Source organism: Aptenodytes patagonicus, chromosome 5, assembly GCF_965638725.1.
Source record: "Aptenodytes patagonicus chromosome 5, bAptPat1.pri.cur, whole genome shotgun sequence".
In the NCBI taxonomy this organism is placed as follows: Eukaryota; Metazoa; Chordata; class Aves; order Sphenisciformes; family Spheniscidae; genus Aptenodytes; species Aptenodytes patagonicus.
Genome location: NC_134953.1, coordinates 8,293,959 through 8,308,853, shown reverse-complemented (window position 1 = coordinate 8,308,853; position 14,895 = coordinate 8,293,959).

The following is a 14,895-nucleotide window of genomic DNA, read 5'->3' as shown; positions in this document are numbered from 1 at the left end:
AGAAAGAGCTTAGATGTTAGAAACCTGCTGTGCCTTCTAAGTTACCTTGGAAGGTTGTTGTGCAAATTAATTCTATACTGATAACAGAGAAACTTTGTGGAGGAGGAGATACAGACCCCATATAACAGAAACTAGCAGCAGTTTTATTTTTATCCCTGCAGGCGACCTAGTATGGGGGAATATGGGTAAGACGATACAGCAGACCAGCAGTGCTGGCGAGAGGAGGCTATGTAAGGTGTGCGATGGAAGGTCTGTGCGCCCCGGGTGGCACGGCGTGGGGATAGGCGGGGGTCTGTTGCTTCTCTTGGGCTGTCACTCCCCAAGGTTGTCTTTCTGATGTCAGATCGATGGCATGCCAGTGTTTTGTGGTATTGTTTTTTCAGGCTGGCATTTTGAGTTCCAGGAATATTAGCTGAAACAGAAGTATTTGTTTGTCTGCCTGGCTGTCAAAACAGTACGAGCCCTTGTGCCTCTCTCTCCGTAGCGTCCCAAGTACATGTAGGGAGGGATCGTTCACCTCCTGGAAAAATGTTCTATTTTTGGGACCAGTTGTGTGTGTTTCCATTAGTTTTGCTTTTGTTAAGTAAAAAAGTACTAGCTGCTGAGAAGTTTTGAGAGTGGCCAATGACTTAGAGTGCTTTGGAGCCTGGACACATGGGAAACGCAGCAGGAAGGCTCTTATTTTGGAAGAGGTAAGCATCTGCCCTCTGGAAAGCTGAATAGTTGCCTTGGGCTCCTAAAAGCAGATGTTTGCCATGTTATTGGTCATTTCTGAAAATCTTGGCTAAGCTGATGATGGTGCTTTGAACATGCAGATCACTCCCCCTTCCTGGAGCCTTGCGTGCATTCAGCCTGCTCTTCTTCAGCCTGCAGGTCCCTGCTGTCCATGGCTGGCTCTTGTGTGCGGTCACCCACTGGCCCCACGTGCCTGTCTCAGCAAAGCAACTGCACCAGCCCCAGAACATGACCCTGGGGGCAAAATTCCTTTATTTTTCATGTGTATTCTGAAAGTGTCGAAGGGCCAACCAAGATCAGCGCCAGGCACTGTTCGGATGCATGATAAAAGGCAGTTCCTACCCTTGAGAGCTGATGTTCCAGATAGAAGAGACAAAGGCTTAGGTGGGAAAAGGGATGACACCCAAGCAGAATGAGCAAGACCGTGGCGAAAAAAGTGCCACCGACCAGCTTTGTAGGTGGGAGTTTCTGTGGCATCAGAGTATGGAGCTGTGGGAAGGATGAGAGCTCAAGTCCCATTCGGGAGGGGAGGGGGTGGGAAGGGAGGAAAAAACAAAAAGGTTTTTTAAAAAAAAAAAAAAATCTTAGGACTGAATTTCTTCCACAAACACTGCGTAAAGAAAAGGAGAAGGGAGAGAAATGATAGATTTCTGGCCAGACCACACTAGAGGTACAGTTGGAAAAATCTGACACTGTTTTCTAAGGCTTGAAATTTTTATGTTAGTTTAAAATAAAAGCTTTGAGTAAAGTTCTGCTTTAGAAGACTTCCCTACCCCATTCCAACCTGGTGGACTGGAAGATTTCCTCTTTGCCACAAAATATGCTATTATTTGGAAAAGCTGGGGTTTTAACAATTGCATGGGAAGAATAAGTGTATAATTATATAAGATTGTCCTAATGGATATTTGCAGCTGTACCGAGATGCTAACAGCATGCAGAAACCATTATGTTTCCAGTTGTTTGGCAAAAGTTAAGAAACCTTATATATATATTTTAAAGTTAACCATAAAGTAAATCCAGATGGTTCTCTCTTGCACAGACAAGCAGTCTTCAAACTAGACATATAGCTGTAGCCTGGCTATAACTTGTTTTGATTACTGCAGATAGAGAGAAATGTTCTAAATGACTGTGCACCCTCCTCACAAAATGCTGTGTGCCCTTGATTCTTGCTGAAGTCAACTGGCGTTTAAGCAGCACTACATAAAACTTGTTTGACAACACCTTGCGCGCATGAGTATCTAGCTGGGCGTTACTTGTTTAATTTCTCTTTGTACTGAAGTTTTGCTTAATGGCCCCCATCAGGGGTTGGGGCTCTGCTGAGGCAGGCGTTGCAGACCCATAAAGCAAAAAGGACAGTCATTGCCTTAGGTAACCTACCATTTGAGCTTGAGTTTGTTCTTCTCTCTTCATCTCCTAGTTAAGGATTACCAGAAAATGTTGGTGGTATGCTTATTTTTGATGCATTCAGAGTTTTATTTGATTCTCTGATAAGCAGTCTGTTGCGTTCGTTACTGTATTTCAGTTAGATGTCCGTGGTGCTAGCTTCTATCAGCAGGGGAATCGGAATTATGTTGACTCATGAGACCGTTCTGCAAATCAAATCAAAGGGGCAGCTTTGCTTCACAGGGCAAGGATTTCAGTGTCTGAATGTTTTAAGTCCACACGTTAGGAGCATTTCTGAAATTCTGAAAACAGGGGGAAACCGAAAGGTCCATCAGAAATGATAGACTTATGGTACGTTACTTTTTATGTTGTTTTTCTTAGTCAATAAGCAAATGTTCTTGTAGATAACAGTTGATGTCATTTGTCCAAGTAGTATAACAGGTAGAAATAGTGGTTTATGAGCTTCTTAGGCAGTATTGTCAGGAGGGTAACTTGGATTTGACCCGGTAGGAGTCAAAATTTACTGGCTGGTGCATCTCTTGCTACGTCTCTGACAGGGCTAGTAGCCCAGCAGTAGTGGCTGTGTTTGTAAGACAGTGTTTGAGGGTAGGGACGAAGCAAGCTCCTGGGGGCTAGGAAGGAAGAACCCCAGTCCTGAATGAGGTTCCCTGGCCTTCCCTGGGCTTGTGGGGGGAGGCTGGGGCTGGGGCTCTGAAAGGAGTTTTGTTCACTGTTCTGTTTTTTCTCTCGCTGTCAGCAGAAAAAATGTTCTGGGAGATTTGTGTTCAAGTGGAGTATAGATCCCAAGACACCCTAATGTGGAAAATGCGGGATGAGGGCTTTCTTGTAACCTGCCCTTACCGAAGAATGCTGGGAACACGAAGGCCTGGGGCCCCAAACTGCTTACCCCCCTGTTTCTTGGTCGGTGCTAAGAGGAAGCCCTGCGAGAAGAGCACCTACCGGAGAAATCCTACGGAGAGGGGGTGTTAACCAGTGAGTACATCGTTTTGTGCTGTGCAGGGCGTGATGACGTGCTCCTGAGGTCCAAAAATCGGGCACCTCCAATCGTTCATAGCATTTAAACTGCCCTACAAGGAAAATGGCATTGCCGAAATTCAAGGTGTTTTTGTCCCTAACGTACCACAGTATCACACACGGGATTGCGCTTAAATTTGCTTGATGACAAGTTGGGAAACTGCCACAGCCTATTTCTACTCTTATCCCAATGAACGGTAAGAAGGTTTTTTTTCTTCTCTATATGCTTAATAACATGTTGCTGCAGAGCTTCCAGAAACGTGTGGTCCAACCTATTCCCTAAGCATAGCGTGTTTTAAAAAATAAACAAAAATAATAGATGCTTGGTATGTAACTCTGATCAGAAAGTTTTGTCCAGACATGCTGAGAGCAGGTTTCAGGTCAGAGTAATCTCATGGTATATACTGAGTGCCAAATCCAGACTTAAATAGAGGTGAGAGCCAGAAATTGGATTGATGTTTGCTGTCCTCTTGGTACAGGCTTCTGGCTCGCTGGCAGTGCAGATGGAGAAACACCAGAGTTGCCGTGCTGGTGCCATTAGTCCGGTGTCTGTACTGCTGACCGTGGTCAGTAACAAATGCCTTAAAGGAAAGTACATGAAATCTGTGCTCCCTACTTACAGGATAAATTTTCTGCCCCACAGAAAATCTGTTTAATCTCCCCACTCCACCTCCTCAGATAAAGCTTGGCTGGAAGCCTGAAGCATGAAGTTTTACAGCTTTTCCAAAACTATTTCTTTTCTTCCAACGTAAGTCGTCTCTGGTGGTAGTTTTTCTTATTTATGTGACTACCCGATACTCTCTTTAACTCTTCTATGCTCTTTGCCTCCAAGTGTTCTGATAATGAGTTCAACAGACTAAATAATGACAATAACTATAACTTATAACATTAACTGGTTTGAAATATGTTCCCTTTTCATTTTTCCTGAGCCAGCTTGGGGGAAGTTTGCCCGACCGCTGCTCAGGTGCAGCTGTTCTGCCGTACTCGGAACATCTGGTCCTGTGGTACCATATGGCTACGACCTACCGTCCTCCTAGAAGTAATCAAGTACACTTCGTGTCATAAAACCCCACAACAGCAAAACAATGTCTCATAATCCACCAGGAATGCTCCACACCACCTCAGGGCAAGTGCCTTTTAATGGCTTTTTGCTCCGAGTTTGATCAGGTTCCAGAATCTTTTAAGCTGAGAACACCATAAATGTTGGAACTGAGGTACTCCATTTCAGGAAAAATACAAAGGCCAGGCCGAGTAGTTCTGTGAAGTAGAAATAGAGTTGTTACACTATGAGAGATAGCAAGACTGCCTTAATAGATGGCATTCAAGTGCAGCTGTTTATGGGTCTTAACTGGTGTTGGCCCATGAAATGCATACTTAGAAAGGAAATCAGGGAAAGCTAAAACATGCCTGGGGGCTTTGAAGTTGTTATTATCATCCACACGCATAAGAATAGGAGATCCTCTCTAGTCCAGCAAGTACTGAGAAATGAATGAGTTTGGCTGGCGCGTACATCAAAGGTCTTCACTTGTAATTTGCTTAAGAGATTAAAAATGAAATATGAGGGAATTATTGAGGAAGAGCAAGCTGCTGTTTTTTCCCCCTTGCAGCAGGAAAGAAGAACAATTGACTATCTGTTCTGGCTGAAAGTGATTACTGAAAAGCTTTCTGACAACCTTGAGCAAAACAGCAGTTGCATCTTAGTTTCACTGACATCAAATAAGCTTTTGATTTACTGAGACCCAGTTGGACCTGTCCAGTGCCAAGGAGTGTCTTTGAGAAGCAAACTTGATAAATCTCTCTTTACAGAACCACAATCTCTAAAGCAATGCATTGCCAGACCATGAAATGTGCTCTGCATTTTAGCTACCAGAAATGTTTGGCTTCAGAAATAAACTAACAAAACCTGGTGACAAACACTTGAAGCTTGCTACTGTTCCCTCTCCTGTCAAACATGATTTTTACTGAGGTTCTTCAAGAGACTGAGTAACCACTAAGGAGGAGACAGTGTTGTCAAGTCATTAAGCCATGGCTGGACTGGGAGATATGAAGGCTTGATAACAACTGTGATCGTCTGGGACAAAACTGACTATGAATGCTTTTGAGGTGGAAGGAGGAGAGAAGTGGCTTCCTGGACCAGCTTCCAGTAGGAATGCAACGTGGGAAACCCTTATTTTAGGGTTTTGAGGGAAAATTGTGATGAATTTTTGAAAAGGATCCAGAGATGTTGGCAGAGGTCTAGATCATGTAAGTCTTCCCATCCCGTGTCCCTTGCTCTTGCCAAGTCAGAGATTCTGTAGAATGACTTGGAGCTTCTGAATCAAGATCAGATACCTCAAAAAAGAGCCTGGCCTTTTTTGGAGCTGACACAGGAATTGATGGATGTTAGTCTACAACCCGCATGACCCAAAATGGAAGATGCTGACTGCAGATAATTTCCATGTTCACTTTGATAGTTTCTTTGATAGCGTAGAATTTGTAATATTTGCTGACTGTATATCCAGCATGTGCTTCGTCACCTTTTCTCCCCTTCACCACACAAAGTCCTATTGAGTGTTCTTGGTCCACCTCATCTCGTTTAGGTTGGGATTTTACCTGCCCTTTTATGTTCCAAAATGAGTAGTCCTAAAAAAAATTCTGGCTGTAACTTCATTGTACGTAGAGCAGAAGATCATCAGTCCAGCTCATTTATTGCTTTGCATCACTGAGGCACAAGGCAGGAGAGTAATAAATGAGTGCGTGTTTCCCAGTTGGAATTAATCAACTGTGTTTATGAGCATTGCTACTCTTAATTTTTATGCAGTGTTAAAATAGTCTCTTTTTGTGAAACCAGCCAGTCTCTCCCACACCTTTCAACCCATCCAGATAAACTCACTAGCACTGAGGATTTTAAGGAAAGCTTTTAGCTTGACCCATTGCTTTTCCATTAAGACTCCAAGGCACCTGCATTTCTCCAAGAATCCATTCAATGCACTTTATTCCAGCTGTTACAGATGCTGATTTCAGTATGAATTATGGATTCAATCCCCTGCATTTTCCTAATTTACAGACAGTGAAGTGCAGCCAATTGTTTTAAAAGAACATTCATGTAGAGGATATTCACGTGAATGAAAATGAACTCAAGAGTCACAACAGAGCTGAAAAAACCGCCCTGTGCCAGAGAGGAGCGTGCAGAGAGGTGTCAGGCGATGCCCTGCCACCAGAAAGGGAGTGCCAGGGGACAGGACTGGCCATCCGGAGCCCCGGCTTGAGGATTAAAGCCATGGGAAAGTTGGATGGGTGGTCAGTGGGAGGATTTTAAAATGTGTTTCCATGAAAAGAGGACTCGGGGCTGAGATGCAGAACTGAAGTTTTTGAGAAAATTGAGCTATCAACAGGAGTTGCTGCCTATCGCAATTATAGCTCATTTACTATCAGGAAAGTAGTATGTATGAACAGTGCATAAAATTACTGCTAAGCATATTTTTGAAATGTCTTGAATTTTTTAGTGATATGAATAAGCCTGGTTTTAGAGAGAGAGGACTATGCTGCATGCCAGAGATAAGTAAGTACAGGTTTTACCTATTGACTTATCCCTTTAAAAAGGGAGAGAGAGAACGGGGGGGAGGGAGGGATGGGGAAGGAACCTGAAGGAAGAAAAACTTGAAAGTAGAATACATCAAATATTGTTTCCTTGGAAACAAAAAGGAAGATTACATCACGGGGTTCAAGCCTATAAATAGAAACCTAGCAGTGCAGATGCAGAAGAAACTCTTGTTCCTAGAGGGAAAATTTAGAAATGAAGATGACCTCCCTTTAGACACTGCTGTCACGATGCAGTCAGCACAACCTGATCTTGAGGACCAGCAGTAAATTTAGCTGATGGTATATGACAGTCTTCTCTCAATTAGCTGTAGCATTCAGCTCAGGGAACTGGTTCAGTTGGTGAGAAGAGGTACAATTTTCAGGCTGCTATAAATACCGTCGGTGTCTCCAGAGCCCTGCTATGCTGCTGTGGCAGAAATTACTAAAAGTCTTCAGCCTGAACTCTAAATCCTTCGGGCAGCCATGACAGGACAGTGAAAACCTCAAGCCCACGTCAATGTTTGTGAGAAACAACCTGTGCGAAGCACCACCGTGCGCTGGTGGGACTTCAGGCTTTTGGACAAGAGGAGCTGCGGCTCGCTGGGGTGACTCGGGGTGCCTGTTCTCCCGCAGTCCACGCTACGTCCTGCCCCCTTCTCCTCCCTCTCTTTAGCCACCCCGCAGTCATGCAACTGTTGTGCTCAGGGCCAAAGCATCCCTCTGCCCCCCGTTGGGGGGGTGGTGGGGTGAGCAACAGCATCTGAGGAAGGTCTAAAGGCGAGCACGGAGGGATGGGGGCTTGGCACACACCAGGCTGCCTGCCACTCCAGCTTGCTGCAAGCTCGTGGTCCCAGCTGTGTTGTGGGACCTGTCTCTTGCATCCCGCTAGTGTTAAGTGTGGATTGCAAGTGTTTTCTGTTTCTGAGTTGCGTTTCTTGATGCTATGGAATATTTATACCATTAGTTACTAAACCAAATAGTGACGTTTTGTTACAGATGGGTTCCTTTGGACTATGCAGCGGTTCATCTTCTAACCTCTGCTTTTTAGTGACGTGCAACTTTCTCCCTGCTTTTACAGCCAAACTCTCATCTGAGTATGTATATACAACACTGCTAAAAGGATGGCTTCAAAATGAGGCAATTCACGCATCTTGTGGGCTAATGTAGCTAAATCTTCCTTCAAAAGACTAAAGCCTTGTATAAATCATGTTATTATATGGTCTTTCCAGATGTTTAAAATAAAAATAAATAAGAAAATTTTAAAAAAGGATTGGTTATGGCTCCGTTAGTAAATTATTCCTTTCAAATAGAGACACAGATTTGTTCCATCGGTTTGTATGTGATAACACAGGGCCTGGTCAAATTTTCACTTTCTGGTGGGAATCATCTCGGTTTGAGTAGTGATCTTAGCGTGACTGCCGGCTCACAAAGGGCTGTTCCTTCCCAAAGCTGACAAAGCAGGGCTTGGAGCTGCTGGTAAGTGAAGAGATTTGTTAAATGTCCCAGTGTCATGGATGTTGATGATGCCGTAATATATATGTATGTATACATCCTTCCCTGGCACTGCTCATTTTAAGGCATAGCCAAGTAAATGAAACAGCATGTGCTCCCAGCTGCTTTAGCCCTAGGACATGGCTGTGATGTACCAGGTGGCAGTACTCTAGCTCTCATAGCTTTTTCCATGTCTCATAACATGGTACGCACTCCTAAATCGACCAGAGAATCTCAGCTTTTCTTGGCAGGGGAGAGGAGGAGGGAATATAAGTTTATTGCCCTTGTCAAGAAAATAATGAAAACAATGAACCTTAAGACAAATAATAATAAAATCCCATGCTTTATAAAGACAGTCTCACAATGGGAAAGTGGGGGGATGCGATACAGGAGTTCTGAACATCTGGGGCTGGCAGACATACAGTTCTTGCTTAGGTAGATCAAGGGATGATTTGTATCTGCGCCTGAGTCTAGCTGTGATTCGGGATCCAAGGTTGCTATTACCATAATAAACTCTAAGATCCCAGGTCTGTAAGTGTCTCGTACTAAGGGAAATCTGGATAAGATTTGAACCTTGTAGTTTGTGTCAATCTTCGGTTTAATCTTATGTTTTAATTTGGAAGAATTGTAAGAGATTTGGCATACTACTTTTCATGGGAAAAGTGGTTGGGGTGGGGAGGGGATCCTGATACGACGGTGCTTTCTTTGACTTGCTTGGGTTTGCTGCTGTAACCTCTTATCTCTGTGAGTCATTGTGCCTGCACAGTTCGCTTTTTTTTTTTCCCCAAAATGTCTGTTCCACATTGTGAGCTGATACTCCGTGGTATTCTGCCAGTACAATCGCAGCACTCCAGAAGTGCTCTTGCAGTATGTTGCATGGGATAACTACTAGAATATACAGAATTTTTAGCCTCCCGTGATTTTTTTTTCCCAAGTAGCCTGAAACTCATTTCTTTATTTTTTAGCAAGCCGGCACCTTTATTGGCAGGCAGGCATTTCTGAGCATTGGGATGGCTGTTGTCAAGATGACTACCCTGAAAAAGATATATTAGCATTCATCTCTCGAAATGCTTTTGGATGACTGGCCAGACAGACTGCTATGGCACTGATACTCGCCATCTGACCAAAAGGATCTGGGATAGCAGAGGTGCAGGTAAGGTGACACATGTCTGTGGTGCAAAGCAGGATGGGTTAGAAACTGCAGGACTTCCTGGAGGTTACAGTGATCGTAAAATCAGGGTGTAACCACAAGGAGGTGTAACCGAGTCGAAACTAGCTGTTGGTTTCTGGTTTTTTTTTTTTCTTCCATGAAAGATGACGGTAGGACAAGACGTCAGGTGAATTGAAGAATTGCGTGAATTGATGGAAAGCAACTTTGGTTGTAAAAATCTGAATACTCCTTCCTGTTACTGCCTTCTCCCGAGCACTCCCTACCTCCCTAAAAAGCAACAGACAGCTATTCTGCCTGATCAGATGAGCTGTTTAAATTAAAGCCACTCCGTAAGACTAACGTGCATGCCGGGACTGTTTTCCTTGGTACAGTTTTCATTTCTTGTCATATGATGTCTCCTTTGATTAATTCAAATGTGTAGGAAATGAAAAAGATGGTCAGTCTGATTTTTAATCAGTTGTGTGTTCCAGTCAGGTATCAGCTAATTACATACAGACAATTAACAGTTGCATCTGAGAAATGCGTTGCTTAGCTTTCAAACATGCAGAGCGTGCAAGGCTGGGATTTCCCCAGGAGAGCTGAGGAGGAGGAGGAGGAGAGCCATCTCCCCTGGCCTGTGGCAGTATTTGGTCCCACCAGCCAGGAGCTGCTGCACAGCCTCTCCCGGCAGCCGAGCGCTGCCTGGCAGGGGACGGCGTCTCTTCACAAGTGGAGATTTTTCTTCTGCAAAACTCCTGGCCAGGCAACATCTTCTGGTTATTATTTCCTGAAATCATCTTGTCGTTGGCCATTATAGTCTGAGCCCTTTAGAAATGTTCCCTGCGAGGGTGACCTGGCCAAATCACGTGTACCGGTACCTCCAGGCATGGTCATAGCTACAAAAATTGTGCAGCTGATTGATAGTTATACGTGCGTGCACAGCGGACTAGAAATCCAAGTCAATGAATAGACCAGAGTAAAAAGTAAATCTAATTTTCCGAATATCCTTAGTTTGAATAGCCTCTGATAAAATGCTGTTTTCCTCTTGTGAAAATGGCAAAGAAAAGTGTCTTTGAGTCCAGCTCTGGGATCCTGCTGTGTCCCTCTTGTGAATGAGTAATGAAAAGTGGCCATTCATTGCTGAATGATTATTTTTCCCCTTCAATGGAGTGGGGGGGAAACCCTCCAAAATCCAAGTCTTCTATGAGTCCAGCAGACTAAAAGCATCAGGAAACCTCTGGAGGGAAGTAAAAAGTTATGAATGGAGAATAAAATATTGGTGTGGAGCAAAAGGGCTGTTGTGTATAAAGAGCAGATGGGAAAATGTTGAGTTTGAAGTTTAAAAGACAAGGATCTGACTCTCATTCAGCTGAGCAGGGGGAAGTGGTTTGGGTTTCCTTTCCTTGGAGGTTGGCTCCATTTGATGAATTGTCGAGATGTGCTATAAATGTTTAAGATTTATAGGAGAGGCTCCAAGTAATACTAATGAGCAGCTAAAAATAGATATGATAGGAAAATATAAACTGACAAACAGATCATCCAGCATAACAATAACTTCATAATCACGCAACTGTTGCCAACTGAAGATGGGAGACATGGCATGAAAATGAGCTTTTGTTTTCCACATCTGAAAGTTAAAGGAGTCGGAGTGGAAACAGATGTTCTCCAAAACAATGTGTCAGAATAACTCTAGTAACAGCCAATTGTCACCAGAGCTGAGCAAATAATTCCTCGCTCGCTCTTCGCTGGCTGATGGTTTTCCAATGATGGGTGGAGTTTTTGTAAAGAACTGATTTATTTATTTATTTATTTATTTATTTATTTATTTATTTATTTATTTACTGTAAGCAACCTAAATGTTTCTAGTGGAAAAGTTATCAGTGTCTCGCTTTTTACAGTTCTGTGCTCCTCAGGTTTTTGGGATTTTTGTCTAAAAACTGTTGGTCCTCCAAAAGCAATCTTGAGGGCTTTGGCGAATCATTTTGATCGTAAATTTTTGTGAATACTCATTGCTGATATTTAATATTAGATGAATTGATGAATTATAATTATTACTGAATTAGGAGGAATTAGATTAATTAGATGCTTTGTTTTCATAGAAAGGGGCTTGTAGAGCAGCGACTGTCTTTCAGAAGAGTTTTAGATTGGGAATAACCACAGGGGTGGATCTTGTCTACGACTAAGCAACAATGGCAGAGCTGTTGGGCTTTCGTTTTCAGGGTCTGTCTGCTGAACACCTGCAGAAGAGAAACATGCGAGTCAATTGGTGATATGTGGACAGCCTGAGGGATCAAAGGTCCTGCGTGCCGCTATGAATCTCGGTCTGTGCTGGGTGCCTGCTGAAGGCACTCAAGATCTTTGTGGTTATGAGGACTGCCGGCAACAAGCAGGATCAGACTGCAGCAACTGGAAGACCCCATCCCTTGACAAGTGGCATTTTGCGTGAGGGGAGGCTCTGCCCACATCTTGGCCAACAGACAGATGAGAAGGGTGAGCTGAGTCCCAGACCTGCTTCTGAATTTTACCTGAAGTTTAATAACTAATGTTTTTGTCAGCTGGCTGGGTTTTCACTGTGCAGATTTTCTGTTTGTACTACTATGAAAATATTTTTATTTGCAATGGTATTTCCACTGGGAGATGCTTTGTCTCCAGGGTAACTTCCCTGAGAGTGGTTTTAAAAGTTAGTCTGTGGAAAGTACTGCATCTTGTTTTGCAGTCTTCAAATGCCCCTTTAGACAGTAATAAAAGATGTTATTCTTTTTCTGATACTATTTTTGCCCTGACTTGGCACCTTCTTATTGTCTGAAAAGTGGGCAGAGCCATGTAGGTGTACTCAGGGATTTGATAAAGACAACGCGGGCTTCACTGTAACTTAGTGATCAAGTGAGAAGACACTAACTGGGACACGGCATGGCAACATCGTGGAAGGCGCTCTGTGGCAGGGTGGAGAATGGCTCCTGGCAGAGGAGGAAGGAAAAGAACAATTTTTTTTAGAGGGTGAGACGGGAATAAGGTTGCTTGAACAGCTGGGGTCGTTGAGCATGAAGATGATGGAAGGATGTTATGGAGGCAGAAGCAGGAGGAGGAGAGACAGAGCCAGATCCTCAGCTAACATCACTGGGTATTTTTAGGAGTGCTTCCTGAGAGTGCTTTCTGTATATAAACAGACGAGGTTCCAGGAGGCAGCAGTGAGGGGGAGTGGTATAACTCAATGATACTTGTACCGCAAATAGTACATTGCAAAGAGCAAATTGTTTGACTTTATTAAACTGCAGCCTCCTGCAACAGATCAAGGGTCTAGTTTCTAAGCAAAATAATTGTAGCCTAAAGAAAACTTAACCGTTGAAAGCCTCGCAGGCCCTAGATTCCTTTTTGACTTGGCTTCAGGAGCTGCATATACTCTTTGAACCTCAGACTATGAAGTAAACTTGCAAAGCACAAGCTATTTTGAAGTCCCTCTCCACAGTAACACATAGCTCAGCCTTGTTATCAGGAAAACACAGGACATGAAAAATAATGGGAGGAGGATAACGTCTGGCAAGTGGACTTGACAGTGCTTTGCAATTCTGGAGGGGCTGGCAGGAGCTGGGCAGATCTGACCTAGACACCAGGGTTACGCAGAAGAAAGTCACCTGGTCTTGGTGGGCAGTGCCGAAGTTAAAGCAGAAGTGGCAGCCACTGGCTGAAGTAGAACAGGCCAGCGTAATGCAGAACCAGGGGGATCTGCCTGTGAGACTGCCTGGCTCCATCCTCGCCTACGGGCGCTGTGTGTTACGTAGGGCGCCGCACCCAAAGAGCGGTCGTGTGTACGCTGAAGGCCATGAACAATATGGTTTTTCTGGAATGTGGTCTATTTAGGCTTGTCCAGTGGCTTGTTATTCAACCCCGACAAGTTAGTCTTGGTCACGCTTAGTTTTTTAGCTTTGTGGCCTATTCTGGTCCCAGTTCAGATTTTTTTTTTTTTGTAAGAGAAAAAGGGCAAAAGCTATGACTCAGGAAGGTCCCATAGGAGGGCCATCCTTGCTGCAGCAACCCCAAAGCTACCTGTGCAAGGAGGCATGAATTAATGCACCTGCAAGAAAAAGGCTGACACTCTTAGCTGTTGCCACTACACACGGTGTGTACCTGGGCAATATCCTGGCTGGCATTTCTTTCCATGGGAAACCTGTCCTTGGCAGCATCTCCTTCCGTGCAACTTGTTGAAAATTTCTGTCCTCTCTTGCCTTGGCTCTTTGCAGAGCAGATTTATGGTCCCACTTTCCTTTTACAAATAAAACCCTAAGTGCAAATCCAAAGGATAAATAACGCAGTACAGACGTGCCCGCAGCAATATTCTCTGTATTTATCATTGCTGAAAGTCTGGGAGGAAAAGCTGGTGAAGGCAAGATATCTTATGTGAGAAAACTATTCCCCTGCCTTTGTGCCAATTCTGGAGGCTGGAGAGCAATCCCGTTGTGCTTTTCCCCAAACATCCTGCTGCAGCTCAGGCAAACTCCAGGTGCCTCGTCTGTGAAAAGGGGCTAAGATGCCCATCCTCCCTCACAGGCTGGCTGTGCGGGAAGTACACCAGCTCCACCGCAGTGCTGGAGGTCGCTCCTTCATAAGCACGCAGAATGGGCAGGTGTTCATAAATAAACCTCAGCGTTTGCTCTCCACTGGGTAAGAAGTAGGCATGGAAAAGATGGCAGCACCAATGCTGCTCTGTCCATTAATATGTCTGAATCTGCCATTCTGATCACTTCCACCCTGCCTGCAGTCTCAATTGACGTTGCTTTTGGCAGGTAATATTTAGCTAGGGCACTGGGCAAGTGTGATTACAGCTGGCGCTGCAGGGGCAGTACACCCGCAGGGGAGCGAGAGGGGCTTCATTCTGCCTGACGCAGCAGCAGCAGCAAAATTGACACCTGCTTGCCAGGACCAAATGCCTTGCTGTTAGCAAGGATGGCTGCAGTGGAAAGAAGCTATTCCTTGTTGCTTGGGCTGAGCTGGCAGCTTGCAAAGAGCCAGCAACTCTGGATCTGGAAATTGTAGCACAAGATATACCTGGAACCACCCCCAGTATTGTTTTCATTTCCTTTGTCTTGATTCCAGCTGTAATTTTAAGAGACTTTTGCTTAACTAAGCACAGGGGTATTAAACCACCTCCGTGGGCAACACATGTGGGTCAGAGATCAGGACTGCTTGACTGTCATCAACCACTGAGCCCTGCACCCGTGCCCCTGCCAGGCTGCCTCCGTGATGCTGCAGCCCTTGCATAGTTGAGGGAAGGTAAGGGTGGGCTCAGGTACTGTCATCTGCTGGAGGGTGGAGAGACTGCAAGGAGAGGGGGGGACCTGCCTCTCACTGTCTGAACTTTGCAGCAATGCAAAGTGCTGGAACCTGCCCAGGCTCTTCTAAAAAGGGAATTTTATGTCCTGGGGTTGGATAGCTACTTTATTGTCTTTGGGTCAGTGGTTTGACCTCTTGTTCTTCACTGGTTGGTTGGGTTTTGGTTTTGGGGGGTTTTTTTGGTTGTTTGTTTTTTGTTTTTTTTTTCCAGA